We start from the raw sequence: 19,269 nt of genomic DNA on the forward strand, positions 1-19,269 counted from the left end.
TCGTTGAGACGTTGATCTCATTAATTACAAAATTTTTTTTTGTATTTTAATAGAAGATTTTTGTAATTAAATGATGTTCGATCAGCTGTACTTTACAAAAGGTCAGTTCCTGTGTCGTTGACCTCGTCAATCGATTGCGCTTCCCGCCATAGTGTATTGTGCGCCCTCCATTGAATAACGTTGACGTATATATTTTGAGTAACAGTATTCATGCAATTAAAGAAGTCTGTAACATGTGATTATATTAAAAGAGTGTATGACCTCAATATATTTTTTTGACATTTTGCATCAATTGCAAGATCAATGCGCGATTGATCAATATTAAAAATAACAAAAAATGAAAATCAGTACAGACAATATAATTGTGAGTGTATTTTCGGTAATTTTTTTAAGTCGATTAAATTTTATTTTTTAAATTTGATTTAAGAAACGCTGGCATTCCATTAAATATGTATATATAAATAAATGCAATAGCTTGCAGGGTATAGAATTCGATATCATGATATATTACGAATGGGGCGACGCCGACGAATTTTAAAGCCCCAGGGGCGCTTAGCTATTAATACGCGGGGCTCGAACGACCTTTACAAATATCGCTTTTACCGCTGCTATACAAACAACCGCCATAAAAGCGGGCTCGAAATCAACATCAACGCCAGTTTGTTTTAACTTTATGTCCCATTTAAATCACCATTGTAAATGCCGTAACATGGAGTGTCACCCGGTGTCGCTTGTCATTTTTAATTACCAATAGCAAGAGTAGTGCATTTATAAGGGTCGAGGCCCCGCATTTGAATATTGAAACCAAGGCGTAGACGTATATATGTACGTACTCGTTATATTACTCGATAGCAATGACCAGACATGTGGTAGCAACGGTATTTATTTATACGAAAGAAATTTATGACTCGTAAAATTGAATGAGTAATAAATTTTCCTAGCTCGATAATAATGTTGTGTATTTAGTTTAGGTATTGTTTTAGATAAATAAAGCAATTGAAACTTAGATGTTAAGTTGCTAAGTCTCATCGCAAGATTCCAAATTAAGCCCTTGAGTCATATAAGTCGTAACTGTGAGCTCAAACATTTCAGAGTTATTGCAAAACATGAGTGCGTTAACTGATTTTAATGTTATTTATTTTAAGCTCAAAACATAAAATTGTTATATTTACAAGGAAGATATAAAATGTGTAACAGTATATTAATAATATATAACTATACCTTCATACTAATTTTAATGTAGGTATTAATTAAAATTAGTTCTGTTTGCACTAATTTGAAATGTCATGTTTGCGTGCTAAAGTCTTTCTAGTTCACATGTAGGCTAGTTCACATATAATTTGAAATTCATAATAAATTAACCTTAATTAGAAATAATAACTTAGGTCTAAAACAGTGCGCTAAATTAAGAATCAAGACCGAACTTTTTAAACGATGAACGTACTCATATTAATAAATTATATACTAGTATCGTAAAGCTTATTAAGCGTCTATGAGTATATATCAATAGAATGGTATAATGTAGTGATAATTTGATGATACCCTTGAACTGATCCTAAATTACACATTTTCTAGCAATATTTAGCACCATAGACACGTATTATATTATAAAATGCTTTAATTTATGTAGAAAGATACTTTGATATTATAAGCTGCAAATAAAATTTATAATCATAATAGTCTATAATCAAAGTTTGTTTAGACGATGAAATAAAGCCCCATCAACACATGTTTATAATATGAATCTCTGATCTGTGCCCTCATTCGCAACGCATCAGCTGATCGGTCGCGCCCTCTCGCGGAGAAAGTTGCCCGTTACATTTATTTATAGACCGGTCGGGAAGGTAACGTGATAAATAGAGCAGTTAGCCCGGTACAGTGAAATATTGATTTGAATATCGTTTCATAGTATTGAGCCTACGTGTCCAAGAGCTCGCTGATTGCTAAACATGCAATCGTCGATTTTATGGTATAATATCGATTAATCACTTCTATATACATATACGAAGTATTTATTGTTTTAATAATGAATTAGTTTTATGCCATATAATAACTGATATACCCAAGGTATTATTACGATTTTCTTTATAAATCAACAATCCAATTGACTTACATATATAAGTTAAAATATGATAGTTTATATTTTTCATATATTTAATAACATTTTTATATTATGACTGAAACTCAACGCACAGCCCAAACCAGTGAGTCTATATAAATATTGCACATGAGTTCCTAAGGAATCGCAGATTAGAACTAACGGATTGTTGATGGATTTTTCGAAATTCACTTCCAGAGAAGGCTTAATAAGGGATGGAAGTGTATGAAAATTCGTCGTTTCTGGGGTTAGAAATATGGAAAACAATATTTATGTTTCTGCTCATTAGAAAGAGTCATTACTCTAAGTCAGTTACTTTACTTAAGTTGAGGCTTTTTTGAGAATTCGCCTTTTAGAGGCTGAATGAAGAGAATTAATTCGGGGATAAATATATGTATGATGGTTCTTAATTTTTTAAATTAAATAATTTTAATTGGTGTTTAATATATATATTTTAATTTAACTTAAACATACAAATAATTATTACCTCAGACGGTTAATAAAGGTGTACTGGCTAAAAAGTTCTAACAGGTGCTAAATTGGGAGGGTTTCTGAAAAATGTTTCCGATGGGAAATCGCATCGCGTACACGGCTAGTATTGCAATAGCTTATTTACCAATAACTTTTGAGTCATCAATCTAACTATCTCATTATGGGGAGGAAAGAAGGAGAGACGGGGAGGATTATCGTAATATTCTTATTTTTAGGGATAAATTTACTTTATATAAAAAAGGAAGATATTATAAAAAATTAATGGCGTTAAATTAATTAGTTTAGGGACAACTTTTCACCAAGCAGACAACTTTTCGCAGGTTATCTTTTATAAGAAGAATTATTTGAATTTATTGACAAAATTTCAACCGAAAATATGTTCTTATTTTAAACACAGATAATAAATATTACTTTGAAATAAGCAGAAACAGAAGTTGCTGAAAAAATTATGTTTAAAACAATCAACGGAACGCTTACCTTACCCCTAAAAAGTATTATTTGTGTGTGCTGTTGATGAGATATTAGATTACGAAGTTTTATATTTCAAAGATAATATATTTAAGCAACTAAAATTATCTTATTCTGCAAACATTTAGTTTTATAAAAGAAAATCTGATGCATGTTAAAATAATCTGTATCTATTAACCATATAATAAATAAATCAATTATTTGTCAAATGATATCATAATAAAAAATATATATTTAAGTAGGCACTATTGATTCGTAATTTTACATAACTATTTTTTAAGCTGGAACTTTCTATAACCGGTCTGGAATGTAGATTCTACCGTAAGGAACCGGCATGAAACTCAGCAATAAATCTTTTTTAGATTTGAAATACAAAGTAATTTCAGTTAAATACGTTTTACGAAATGTAAATAATTATCAAATCAAATTATTATTTGTCTGATGAATTATTTATATGACCAAATAATTGGTTGAACGATGCAAATACGATTCATAAGTAATTCGTAAAATTGAAATTTATCATTTGGTGTTTACTTAATATTTAATTTATCACCATTATGTAATTACCCATATATGGGGACAAATCAATTCAAATCAAAATCCTTTATTAATTACACTATCTTATTGATTGTTAAAACAGGATTTAAACAGAAAATACCCTGACCTAAGAAGAATCAATGAAAGATCGGCGGTAACAAAATTTACCTACGATATGAGATGGTATAGGAACTCAGGAACTAAAAGACTTTAATTAGGTAAATAATTTATCCGGAAGACCGAGACTACTTCAAACGCAGTAAGAAATCATAACACCAAAAGACTGTCAATACAAAGACAAAAAAATTATAACATAGTAATATAATTATATCTTATATAAGCACAGGACTAATATAAGATATAATTATATGTATTATGAACATCTAAATTAAATTATATTAGAATTAAATTCGCAATGTCGGACCAGAACAATAAAAAAAAATCAGAAGTCATGAGTCTGTGGGGTATATAATTCAATAAAAGACAAAAAATATAGATATTGACGTTATATTTAAAAATTCTTATGGATGACGATACCAAATCAGTGAAATTCAAAAAAAAATTAAAAATACTATACATAACTAAAGTTCACGCCCGATATACTTTAAAATTATTATTTTTCAATATCATGTACCGTTGTCATCGTATTTTTATCATTAATCACAGTGATCAGTCTAAGGTTTATCTCAGTTCCTCATTAAATTACGTTGTATATGGGCACTGACATTTGAAATTGACAGATTACACAGATAACACGAACCGAGATGGCCCAATGGTCGGATGATGTAAATTTTGTACGGGATCAAACCCTGGCCTTGAATTGGCATCTCATGCTTGGATAAAAATCTACTACATATATCGATCCACCCGCATTAGAGTAGCCTCTTGGAATAAGCCAAAAATTCTTCTCAAGCCCAGCAGTTGGACATTTACTTACACCTGCTATTAAATTGACTACTTTTACTAATAATAATTAAATACACTACGTGAATTAATATTACACAGGTAACAATATAATATATAAGGTATATGGACTGGACGTATTATTCGTATTTTTTTCTGCTTGATTTTTGATTTATTTAATAAATTTTTGATGAGTTTTTACTAACGTTTGCTTTTTTCATGTGATGTTTTATGTATTAGTGGTCTTAATTTTTTTTTTTAAATTAACACCTAGAACGTAAAATCGTGATTGCAATTAAAACCTTCTAGTTACAGATAAAATACACAATAAAGAAAAAGATCATCAGAGAACTGAATCTGATTTGTTTAATTAAATTCGAGAATATAAAAACAGTAAAGAAAAAATTTTACTTTGATCTATTTCTGTAAATGTATCTTAGTCAGGCCTCTCACCCTTTCTAAACTTAGCACTAGATATAGGTATTCTATGATAAATAGTTGCGCACGCGCCGTTCCGCTCACTCCGTTGTATATTTGGAAATGTCTAAAAAGAAAACTATGCGAGTGAAAACAATAACATTCTCTACCGTAATTAATGTTCTTCCGTGTTTTGTATCTGGTATTTAGGAAAGAATTGGGTAAGTTAGTTCCAAGATATACTGGCGTATATTCAGTTGATTATATTTTGGAATAAAACCATACCTTACGATCTAAAATTAGTTTTTACTAGTTGAATATTATATAAATAAAAAAAAAAAAAACAATTATTGATTGTATTAATACCGGAACTTATTAATATTTTACACGTTGTTACTAAAATGTTAGCGTGAATAGGTAAAAAGCTGCGCCCAACGTGGGGCTCGAACCCACGACCCTGAGATTAAGAGTCTCATGCTCTACCGACTGAGCTAGCCGGGCTTATCGCTTACGTATCAAATTTGTGTTTATATCACACGTTATATATTTTTATAATCTAAATAAAATCTATTTATAATTAGCAGTTCTCCATGGATTCAACTGCGTTATCTTTGAATCGTACATGACTGTTTCACGGTGATCACGATGAGTCTTATGTGGCTTATCGTCAGCTGAAAAAAGAGCTGCAGCAGGCGATACAGAGAGTAAGCCAGGGAGGAACTTTTAGCGGTTCTGACTAGGGACCCATGGAGCCGTCCATATCTTATCTTATACTTAATATAGTTTGTAAACTGACGATTTTAAAGTGCCTACTTGAATACAGTATATTTCGATTTTGATCCTACTTCTACTTCTGGTTCGGACACTGCTTCTACAATACATAATTAAGAACCATAACACCATACATAAGATTTTTTTTTAAATCTGTGTCCTAGTTTTTGACATTTGCACACTCAAATGAACAAATTCTCTAACTTTGATATTAGTGTATATTTCAGTATCAAGCTTAGATTTTTTTCCAAATAAAACCTGTTTCGTAGATCTATGTAGTCCATATTCGGTATTAATTAATTTAATTAAGATAAAAACACCTTGCTATTTCACACACATTGCATTATAAGAAATATACGTAAGAATAACTCGTCGAATACTTAGAATATTTACTTGTTGTATGATTTAAGTTAATTAGGATGCATATTTTACAACGACTATGAAACATGCTTTCGTCAGTGTAATGTATAGCTTGTACGGATTCGTAATATCAAAACAAATATTCTCAAGATTAAAGGGTTTATTATTAGAAGAGTCTTGTACCTAGTATTAAAATATATTATAAATAGTAAAATATTGTATTGTCAATCAAATTCCATATATTTGCTATACTTAAGAAGAATTAAATGGAAGTTAAGCTTGATGTTATACACATATTTGGGTACACATTGATTTCTAATTGCATACAAGATAAGCTACTGGAGATAGGTATCAGCGTTTTAATTTTAAATTTAATCTTATTTTTATTTGCTATATGCAAAAAGTCGTGAAAGGGATGAGTACCTTTGTCGATTCTTATCGTCTTCTAAAGGTAAGAAAAATATATCTTTTTGTTTTCAAACTTATAATCTAGTTTATAAATATATAATTCAAATGTATGCCGTGTACATAAAGTGATTGCGTGTTTATTATTCTAAACTGCAATGAATTCAAACAGAAACTTCCTTTAAAAAAAAAAAATATTATAGTTTAATAATTTTATTTTGAGCTATAGAAAAAGTTAGAACTTTTATAATAAAACGAGACAGGAATCCGCACACCACGCACCTAATCAACAAACACTAAAAATTTTAGAATGTAAAGTTCTTACAAAGATATATCAAGCAAAGGTTTCGGTATGCTTTGTTAATGTTAAGGCTCCTTAAAATTAATCAGAATACAATTTGTATTAAAAATAATTGTAATAATGTAATATTTTGATATTTTTTCTACGGATTTGTTGATTTTAACAATCATTATGAAGATTACAAGTTTCATTACTCAATAGTTCAAGAAATGTGACGTTGGCATAAACTTTGCGACATAAAAACTGCGGTCACAGAGAATGCAGTATGCACTTTTAAGGTTGCTGTCCACTGTAACAAGGGTGTACAACCAATCAAAGAGCTCAAAGTATGCGTATTGGCTTATACATATAAATATAAGCTTTATTATTCAATTATAAGATCGAAAGTCCCGTACAATTGTAAATATATTTGTTGTAATACTACTTTACTAAAATTCTAGTGAAACCGCCGACCTGCCTTGAATGTGCGAAGCCTATAATGACAAAAAGTTATAATAGGAAACATAAAATGGCACGCTTGCTGTGTTATTTCTTCTTTTGTTTTGCTATGAAACGTGATGTAACATTAAATTAAAAAAAAATCAAGCTTTATAAGTCCCTATACTAAAATAAAAAATCTTTTGATCATAATTAATATATCAATCTTTATTTTCCAAAAAAAAATAAATATTAAATGCAAATGATTATTTTTAATGTCATTAAATAATGTGGCATTTAAGTTCGTTATGTAAAATTAGTTTTATAAGTAAATTGTCTATAAGACTCATTAAAATACACGTCAATGTCAACGAATTCGTAACTTTGTTTAAATTAACTTAAAAGTCAACATTATTAAGTTACGCCACAATTGCCCTCTTGCTGCTCTCTAACAGTAATTAAAAATAATTTACATTAATTAAGTAAATTCATCGCACGTGACATTGGCGAATTATAACCTCTCATTATTGTATTAAAAACTCCTTGGTGTTATCTATTTATTTTATTCATTTTCAAATTGTTCAATGTAATTTAACATGAGTCATCAAATACAGAGGGGTGATGTTTCTGAAAAATTTTACGGTTTTACACGCAAAGTTTTAATTTATCTGTATTACTTTAATTAATTGTTTATCTAGACACCTAATAATGAAAACTTCATGATTAAATTCAAAGTAAAACTGTTTACCTCAATAGTTAAGAATATAAACAAATTAAAAATGAGATAGATAGTTTGGCTTACTGGGTAGACTCAAAATTATATCCTACATATTATTCGATATATCGAGTACAGAATTGTCCAGCAACCAATGTGTAGGTAGGTAATTTATAAAGGACAATAGCCAGTACGTATTGCCAATTTATTTTTTCGTGCACATTTACATATTTTGACATATTAAACAAAGGTAATGCAAATAAATTCCTGTCGCCTTAAATGATGCAGATGAAAACGATATCATAAAATTTAAACCGTCACGATTGCATGCATTTAATTTAGTTTGAGCGTACCTATCCGCTATAGACAAAACGGACACAATGAGTCACCGGAACAGATTCGAAATTCGTCCGGACCTCACGTGTGTTGGACGAACGAGATTTGAATACTGATTACTCTGATTAAAGCTGATCGTCCATGTTGCATATGGCGCCAGACGGTGCCATTGCAACGAGACTCTTTTCTTACGTGTTGCTTATATTGCTGCCATTATCACATAAATAGTAAGAATCAGACATGCGAATGAAACTATTATGACATGCGATATCGATCGACGGACGATTTATATCGCTATGTAGCGTTTTAAAATCTGTGGACGAACGACATACAAGCAGACCAAAAGCTAATAATAATGTACAATTAATGTTATTGTTACATTGTTCAATAATTTGGTTAATAATTAATTCATGTCACGTATTCACTTTTGTTTTGTAGACTGTGAATTAGTGAAAGGCGTTAATGTAAACGATGTGTACTAAAAAATCTTATAATATTATACTAATAATAATTGTTGTTACGTATTTCATTGATATAACTTCATGATTGATATATTATCAAATGAACTGAAGTGTTAATGTAATAAAAAACTTTTATTACCTTAATCAAATATAACAATGTCAGTATTAATATCATTATATATAATCAGCTTTTTAACTTACTGTTCCGCCTAATTCGCTCGGTTTAATTATATTATAATAATGGTTTATTTTATATAAATCTTTAGAGACATATATACCTAAATATGTATAAAAAGGCATAGTAATATATTAAGAATCTATCTGCCAATTTTTAGTATCTAAAAATAACTAAAAATATTTGCATTTGTAATGAGATGAGATAAGCTAGCCTTGTATAACTTATTTCATTTTTTATTTGAAAGTATACAATTAAATTATATTTCGTTTATTTTATGAAAATGTTTGAAGGTCATTTGATCGTTGAATTTAATCTAATCCGTGGCGACGTTCTTGTATCACCAAATAACTCTCATACATTCTCTAAATATTGTCTGTCAATTTTAATGTCGTATATTTTAGTATATACCTTCAATTGTTTCCAATTAACAATTAAATGAACTTTAAATTTGAATTCTCAATTCACAAATAAAAAATTATATTATTATTTCCTTCTAATAGTGCACACGTAATTAGTAATAATTGCAAAAGCAACCAAAGCTCGTGTGTAATGTTTTCATGTCTGCCTGTTCTATATTTATCCTTCAAGACGGGGTTTCCGGTTCGAGGATGCCGCTCAAAGCCCACTGCATCGTGTGCATTATAAATAAAAATTTATCTGGCACAAGTGTGAACTTCCTCATAAAATTGCATTGCTATGTTCGTGACATTGATGTATTATGGGACATTGTAAAACATATGAAGTAAATATAGTTACTTAATTATATTCATAGTAAAAAAAAAAACTGTTTTATGATCGGTACGTAAATAGTACTAGTAATAGTGCGTAAATAGTATAATATTATTATTAAAAATATATATAAAATTGTCAGTCATAAACTTCGTTTGTATTGTTAAAAGGCTCTTGTAACTTTTGAATCGTTTGTTTACAAGACTCATGAATCAGTCTATTAAACTACTGAGAAAATTCGACTCAATACTCAGTAACTTTTTAATACATATATAACTACAACTACAAACCTACGAACGCACATGTTTGTGTCACCTTGTTATCTGCTAATAAAAAGGTAAATATAGCGACATTTATGGATTAAAATATGTTCTGCATACCATTTTGAAAGCAAAATATGGACGTACCATGATAATGTTAATACCATTAAATATTGTCTATATGCAAAGGTATTATACACATCAACTTAAAATATAATGTATAATTACTATTTTTCCAAAAATAATCCAATATTCCAGAAGTCAGTGGGTCAATACTTTCAACTGACAATCATCTTGAATGGAATAATACACATTCAATACAAGATCTGAAGTATTCAACAAACGTCAAACGTATGTCATAGTTTCTCATCGCAATGGCAATGTCAACCGGCATGCCGTTTGTCTTAGTATGACCAATAAGGTTGAGGTCATTTATGATTGGAATTTTGCGGAGGTGAAGTTAAAGAAGACGCATATATGTGCTTACGTAATCAATCAATCGTGAGATTTATATTAAGTTACTTCTTTAAGAACTACAAATTCCTCTCTATATTATAAAATATTGTAACAAATAGCAAATAAAACACCTTGACTATTACAAAGCAATGTTTTTAATAAATTATAGCTCAATAAAACTCACTGTCTGCACTCACACATATGTACGTACGAGTCACATAATATCGATTTAAATTCATTTAACCTCCATAATCCTAATATGTCAAGGGTTGAATATTATATTTTACCCCATAAATAAAAATTCAAGGAACCGAATAATATTTGTTATCGCTGTCTGCGATCTTCAGGCGACTAACCCGTGATAATTACGAAATGTATTTGGGTCAGTTTATATTCGATGAAATATGAAACGTTTGTACGTTACTTCAAAGAAAACGGATTAATTTCGTACGATTGATAAAATGTTTTATTATCATAAGGAAAATAATACTATTTACTAATATCCGTTGTTCGAAAATGATTCAACGAATGAGTTTTTAGTATTATTGTTGCATACAAAATGCAATTTATATTAACTGTAAGTACTACTGCGTATACAGGTTAACGGTGGTAGGGCCTTGAGCAGGTCAGCTTGGGCGGGTGCTACCTAGTCATAATTGATTTTACCGCTTCCATATACATTAACGTATTGATGTATTCCGGTTTCAAAAATGATTAAGCCCGTGTAAGCAACGAAAGTCTAACATATTATTTGCGTGTAGTTAAAATACCTACTTTTTGCCAGTGTCTATGGAAGATGACCTCTTACCATCAAGTGGTCGGTGTGCTCAAAAAAAAAAAAAAAGATATGATATAAAAAAAATATTGTAAGATGTCTCCTGGCGTGGAATGGATATTCGAATAATTTCCATAATCATTTTGACGCGATTCCATTGAAAATGAGTTGACAATTAATAAGTTACCTGGCAATTTTCAAATGCAAATTCTAATAATGAACCACGAACGACTGTAACGTAAATAATTCAGATTGACTAAATTTAAGAGCACAGCGTTTAATTGGCGCAGCGGATATGAAGTGTGATTGAGAATTTCCTAAATTAATAATTAAAGGAGGATCAAACTTATATCAATTGTCCATTGATACGTCAAATTTTAAACACAGTGTGTGTTTAATACAGTGTTTAAACACTTGTAAGGAAATGTGGAAACATTTCAATTATTTATATATGTATTGAAGAACACAGTTGGATTTAATTTAATTCAATTAGCAAATTGTTTTGACTTTAGTCACGTCACATGATCTCCGTATCATTTATATCGTTACATAGTATAAAACAAAGTCGCATACCGCTGTCTGTCCCTGTGTAGGTATGCTTAAATCTTTAAAATTACTCAAAGGATTTAGATGCGGTATTTTTTAAGATAGATTGATTCAAAAGAAGGTTCATATGTATAATACAAGCACAATATAGAAGAGAAATACTGAATTTAGAGGTTTCTAAAGTGATGTCGTAAATAAACACATATTTTTTCGCTTACATAGCAAACGCTGGTTGAACCCTACGAGATAGATCAAAATAATGTACTACAGTATTGTACACCTTAAAAAGGTCTTCAAAAAGTCCGAGATGGTATATGTATCTCTCTCAGAATAGCTTTAACGATTTTAAGCGATATAGCTCAAATTCCCATTAGGTGGCCTATTTACCCGCCCACCTTACTATATCATAAAAAAACATATAAATTAAGAGACCGACGGCATAAAGAGTAAACTTCTTGGTTCTATAACAGATATTGGTTGATTGCAATACGCTGTTCTATCCTCGTACAAAGTTGTACAAGATATAACATTAACTTAAAATAACTTGCCCTCGTTGGTTACAATTGAAACAAAAACGCTTCTTTTAATAATGACCCTGATCTAGATAGAACCATCACTAACCAGAACCTAAAATTATTAAAAGCAAGAATTACAAATAAATTCTATTTGATATGTTGAAATACAAAAATATTATAAAATATTTAACATATCCGCTTTAGAAATTTGACTATTTACCCAAATAAAATTAAATAATTATAATTATGATTCTAAATCAATTATCTAAAATGCAACTAAATGTATGCTCGAAATATAAATGTCAGGCGTTGATATCGCATAGCGAAGCTAATTTAGGTCAATGACGATGAGTTACTACTACTATATTTGCAAATGAAATTGTTAATAAATAAAATTTTTGTTCTCATCAATTTTGTGTTGATTATTAAATAATATCTATTATACTGTCTGTATTGTAATAAAATATAAACTCTTTCGTCACTCTAGTATAAGCCCGGCTAGCTCAGTCGGTAGAGCATGAGACTCTTAATCTCAGGGTCGTGGGTTCGAGCCCCACGTTGGGCGAATTATTTTTTATCCTAATATTTTTTTCGAAATATTCATTCAACCTCAAGAGACTTCTGAGTTATGATTTATACGTTCAATACACACAACTTTGTACACTGTAGTTGTTAAACTATGCTGAGTTTGAGAAAGTTTCCAAAATCTACTTAGGTAAATGTCGCTGACGAGTTTAAAATTATATTTAGGTAAACAAAATTAAAACACTTTAAAAAACCAAAGCTTTTAAAATCTGGAAAAATAGGCTAAGGATATCTAATATTTAAAGGGTTAATTTAATAATCTTAGCTAACGAAGCAAACCTTGCCAATATGAGCTGTATCACACCGCTACAGTATATAAATATCGTAGACTCTAATTACACGCCCATTCACACTTGTTGCTCAACTGATAGTATCTTACGTAATTCGCTTATCGCAACGAAATAGTTAAGTACTTCTCGTTCGAATGTTGAATAATAAATATAGTTACAAAAGGCTCTTGTTCCTCCGACTTCACTTACACTGGTCGGGTTTAATATTACCTACTCCATATATTGACTCCGTATATTTTAGGGTAAGCGTATTTGAGGTTTTATAAAATCCGTATAATCATATCTGTAAGATGTTTATTGAATTGTGATAATTTTAATATAAAGTACGTTTAAGTATAAATAAATATTGTATAGTTACACTGGTTATGCTGGCCTGTATGTCGTACATTTAAATTTCCATTAATTCGAATCGACGGGATTAAAATTAATCCATATATTGACTCAGGGTATAATATTTGAGCTGAATACAATCCTTATAAGGATTTCTACGAAATGTTTACCTACAGCGGTAATACACAGTTTACATTTGTTGATCGTTGTTCTTGAATCTACAGCAACAATATATTTAAATATAGTGACAAACAACAATATATTAATATCTACATCGTACTGTAGATAATTTTCATTTGCTTTTTTTTTGTTCAAAAGAAAACTAAGACAGTGGCGATTACTTTTAAAAAAATCCTACAGCAGTTGTCATACTAAAGTTCTATTATTTATCAATACGTTAAATTAAGTATTAATTAATCATGTAATAAGAAGACTACTAATAAGGTTATTAAATAGTAATTTTATATTTATATTATGATTTAAAAGTTTTTATATGTGTGTAAGTGTTAATGTGAGATAAAAATATAACGCTGTACTTTAAAAAATGAAATACAAGATAGGCCTTTATTATGTATTTTTACAGAAACTGCTTTGTTTTATCCAAACGTAAAAACGTTTTTAGTAAAAGCTATATTTAAAGCTGTTTACACACGTAACGTTTGAACGCCATCTAAAAACCCATGCACTCAACAAAAGATTTCACCGTTCAAGCTCAGTTACATACATTTCTGTGAAAGAAGTAGTGTGAGTTTCGGGACAATAAGTGCAGAGTTCATAGAAATTGCCCCTTTTAAAAATCTCTTTTATACTTTACAAACGATTTTATAAATATGCGCTTTATACCTTTGTATTTAAGGTTGAATATAGCAGGTTATGCAGGTATATTTGACAGTTCGAGATTCGAGTCATTAAACGCGTAGTATAGAAGTGGTAAGAGTACGCGGTTAACAACGCTAGTTTCCGCGACAGGATGGTCAATTAATTTTCAACTACTATAAATTGGGGACGAAAGTGATTTCAATTAGTGCCATTGCCTTAACTAAAATGTCGATGGTTTGCGGTCGAATTAAAGCGTAACCGCTGCTGAATTCTGCAATTGTTTAAGAACTTTTGTAACGTATTAAATTAACCAGTTATTGTGAAATAATAAATCAAATAGAGATAAATTTGTGTAATCGTGTCGTTGTTCGATACAATTGTGTTTAATAGAATTACTTTATATTCAGTATTCTATTGATTATTTTTTATTTCACTAACCTTCAGCTTCTGAAAGGCTGATCAAATCATATTAAATGATTTGACTTTAATCTGAATGATCATTAGTCGGCGGCAGACGATGACGTTATAGGCGGCCAATGAGCATTCAATATATAGTAGTCCCATTAGTTAACCTGACTTTATTAGTTTACTCATAATTTCAGAAAATAGTTGTAACTGTTGTAGTAGGTATGCAAATTATTATATCTGTTTTAATTAAAAAATACATTTTGTCTTGCATGAAAAAGCCATTATTAGTTGTCTTTCAAAGAGTGGCGCGATATAGTTGACAATGCAAAACAGTCTGATACAAAGGTAAATAGCATACATGATTATTAGAGAATAAACTTTAAAATCCACGTAATAAGGGCTACAGGTACAATAATTGTCTAGTAAGACAAAGTGTGCACTTGAAGCTAACGATCCAGACGAACCTTTGTTTGCAGCACGGTAAATGTCACTGGCATGGATGATGCACAGGCAGGAAACCTGTCGTGTCCGCGGATAGGTCTCGTCTGTATGAGAATAACATGCGTAAGGACAGTGAAGCATGGCAAGCTTTTTAATCTTGTTCGTATTTGAAATATATAAAAAGTAACGATATTGTCGTATAAAACATACCAACGACAAGACTCCATTCAATTCTGAAAAGATTCCAACGAAATTGGAATCTTTAACGAGGATATTACCCACGCTGCGTACTAAATAAATATAAATGAAAAACCTGCATGCTCAGACTTCAGACATGATTTGAACATTGATGTAGCTATCTTCTTTAAATATCTACATAATATCATGTCACGTGATAAATGGAAAATTCTCTCATAGTACGAAATACTTTAATATTAGCGTCGAACTAATTTTTTTTCTTTGGCGTGTATTTACCTACTAGTTAAGAGCAAAATATTCTGCCAGAACTTAATATGAATATTAAATTAAGACCATTGAAAAGCACTGACATTTGTTAATTATAATAAGACTTGTTAGCAAATATAGATCTGCTATCATTTGATGTCGCGATTTCTTATTGTTACTACTTGTTACTGTTCTAGTTATATCATAACTAATATTAGTTAAGTGCGGTGGTGAGTTTTGTTTGTTACATCATAATGTCTTAACTATTCAATGGTTAATCATAAAATACTACATACACGCGGTCAGAACAAATACACCTGACTTAGCACTTTCACACGTGGGAGAAGCTGTGGGCGGAATCTAATTTTAAGTGAAGCACAAGGAAAATGATTTAAAGGAACGGAAACAAATGCCAGCGACCGAGATATTAATATAACAAAGTTGCCCAAAGGGTTAATCAACAAAAAATGAAAAGTGGCTATCGAGACTTAATAGTCTGTTGTAAGCCCATTTAAACCTCCTATATTTATACCACCATCTGATCCAATAACATAAGCATCCCTGTGGTCCCTTGTGTTCCATTCGATTAGTATGGAATATGCCGAAGAGGTTATGTTAAGCTCATTAATATATTTTCCATTTCACTGAATTGCCTACCATTTATAAATTTAAATTTTACGTGGTTTTCGATTTCATAAATGTTGAGTGAATATTTACCGCTAAATATTTTAAGAGATAATATGGATAGAATATACATCATGAGTTTATTTAATTTGTATGTTTTAGAACTATGTAACACGTCAGACGAAAATACTAAAAAAGGTTTGATTGCGCCATGGAGGACTGTTATATCTGTTAGTTGGGCGTGAAAATTAAGCCATTTTGTTTCATCGTCAAGTTGTTTCTTTATTTAAATACCACGTTTATTTATCAAATTTTTCGCGTGTTCATTCTACTGCCTATACTAAACGGGTAAACAAATTACTCTCGCTTGATTCTTTTCCCAGCCAGTCATATCTGGTTAAACTTTTAAATAATTTAAATTGCTCATCTCCTTAATACTACACATCAGATATTGTCATTTGCCTTTTCACGAGTATATACAGATGATTTTATCATTGCTCTTTCAAATTGTGATGTACACTAAGTTGACTTGAATGCATTTGATAATCTTCATCCTACTAATTTATGTCGGAACAGTGGAGTGATAATTTTTTGGTGGTTTATTTTGTTATATATTCCCATTAAAATTTTGTGATCAATTAAGTTTATTATTGAATTCTATTTTATTTTATTGGCCTATTCTATAAATGCTTTATTAACTTCAAAATTAACTTCAATGAAAATATAATACTATTTGTTCGATACACCTTGATTTGGTAGAGATTTGTGGAAGCCCGTTTATGTAGGTACCACCCACTCATCATATATTCTACCACCAAGTATTATTACTTAGTATTGTTGTGTTCCGGTTTGAAGGGTATGTGAGCTGCAGGCACAAGGGACACATAATCTCAGTTCCTAAGATTGGTAGCGCTTTGGTTAAGAAATGATTAAAATTTCATACGGCGCCAATGTCTATGGGCAGAAGTGACCACTAACCATAATTTAGTGCATTTGCTCGTGGCATGGCGTGAAAAACAATCGACGTTTCTTGTAAGCTTGGGTCTCTAATACTGAATTATTCGCTTGTCACAGTTGATATTGATAAAGTAAAACGTTTGGTTTTTAATACAAATTGCCGCACTTGCAGTATACTTCTATATAGTATGTCAATATGAATACGTAGTTATATGAAAAAAAAACGCGAGTTCCATAGATTTAATGGAAATGAGACACGTGACTTGTTATTTTAGACGATATATTTATCGGATACGTGATATAACGTAAAAATAATGGAAATTAAATAATAAATGGTTTGTACAACTAAATAGTTCTATAATTTTAGCACTTATAAATGTCAATCAAAGCACCACACACGACTTTTATATGCAATCTAAAATCAAAAACACTCATATAGCAGCAATGGAATAACGCAACGCGATGGTCTACTTATCATTCATACAACTACATAAGTTTAGAACAAACTCGACCTACTTGTACAGGAAGCTGCTAACCATCGCCATCGTAACGTGTTTAAACTGTAATTAAATTTAATTTAACTTTGATTTAATTTATTTTGTTTTTGTAACGGTACATCACAAATTACATATTACAGAAAATTAATAATGTATTACTTTAAAAAAAATGTGATTGGATTGAAAATTGTTTTATTTCGAAATAAATTCTTTAAGTGTAATAATTTGGTGGACTCGTAAAATTGAGCACTATTATTCTTATGCACAATCCTTCTACCCAAATTTCCCTCACGTTAATTACTAATTACAGCTGTAATACGACAATAGCTCTGGGGTCAGGATCGAACTAGGGACTTACATCGCTAGGCGGCCTGTAAACCATTGAGCTTTGAGACTTTAATATAACAAAGTTTAAGTAAACATATTAGGTTTAACTTTTTATAATTAATAACGATTCATAGATAAATTTAATCGATCCTTTTAGAATGCGTATGCACTAATATATAAAAGTTTTACCAATTTACTTATTGTTTTAAGTATTAGTATTAAATATAATACAAAGAAACTGCTTTTTATCGGCTTTGATTCGCTATTGTTGCATGTACTGCACCAGATGTTTTATGGACAGATGTTTTCTTACACATTAATAAATTGTATTCGCTTTCAATTCAAAACTATAAATTATTACCGAGGAAGTTAAAACTAAACACTGGGCCGAGATGGCCCAGTGTTTAGAACGCGTGCATAGTAACCGATGATTGCGGGTTCTAACCCAGGCAGGCACCACTGAATTTTCATGTGCTTAATTTGTGCTCAGCGGTGAAGGAAAACATCGTGAGGAAACCTGTATGTGTCTTATTTCTACGAAATTGTGCCATATGTGTATTCCACCAACCCGCAATGGAGCAGCGTGGTGGAATATGCTCCAAACTTTCTCCTCAAAGGGAGAGGAGGCCTTAGCCCAGCAGTGGGAAATGTACAGGCTGCTAATGCTAAAAAAAAAAAGTATACTAAGTACGTATCAAAAACGAAATAGATGACAATTTATCACTTCCGTTTTAAATTCGCCGGATTTTTCATTTCTAGCTGTCCTCGTAATAAATGGACGTGTCTTCCCGGCCATGGAGTGTTAGAGGACGATGGAACCTCCCACTCGTCACTTAGCCCATTTATCTCGCGAGCGGTCCATCCGTCTGTCACTGTCAGTAATCTAATACGACACGCTAGCTTTTTGTCCCCATAATAGTGGCACTCAGAAATACGCCTTAAAATGGCCGTTAATCCGTCAATATAAAGAAGCCTTTTTAAAGGATAGGTTCAACATTCCTGAGATAAAAGGACATTGAATGTAAACGGGAAATCAGTCGCTTATTCATACCCGAATATAGCCAGAATTAGTGTTCGAGTCGTGCATTTAAAAAGCGCATTATTAAAACATAGCCGCCTAATAACTCTAATGCAGATTAATTAGAGCAGCATAGTCGAATAAGCTCCCACTGTTCTCCTTCAGAGGAGGTTTTGCCCAGTGGTAGCACATTGGTAGGCTGATGCTAACTTTTACGTTAGATATTTGTTTTTGATTTATGATTTTGGCAAAGTGAGGAGAGACTATGACCACTTCGCTGTATTTTTAATATTTATTCGAAAAAAAAAATGTATTTAATATTTGTATTGTTAAAAAGGTAGATAAAGTAATTCCTGTTTAGGATGTTTATTCTATTTCCTAAACATATT

The 19,269-nt window shown here is 30.8% G+C and overlaps 1 protein-coding gene and 2 non-coding genes across 3 annotated transcripts in view; 1 reads left to right on the top strand and 2 right to left on the bottom strand.

Moving 5' to 3' along the window:
- Positions 1 to 19,269, bottom strand: part of LOC125068045 (matrix metalloproteinase-2-like) — a 150,076-nt gene that overhangs the window by 125,791 nt on the left and 5,016 nt on the right. The gene's annotated exons all lie outside the window — the stretch shown is intronic.
- On the bottom strand, positions 5,344 to 5,416 carry Trnak-cuu. Its single transcript has one exon. It is a non-coding gene; the product is annotated as a tRNA-Lys (tRNA).
- On the top strand, positions 12,633 to 12,705 carry Trnak-cuu. The gene has a single exon. It is a non-coding gene; the product is annotated as a tRNA-Lys (tRNA).

The sequence above is a fragment of the Vanessa atalanta genome, chromosome 13 (genome assembly GCF_905147765.1).
Source record: "Vanessa atalanta chromosome 13, ilVanAtal1.2, whole genome shotgun sequence".
Lineage (NCBI taxonomy): Eukaryota > Metazoa > Arthropoda > Insecta > Lepidoptera > Nymphalidae > Vanessa > Vanessa atalanta.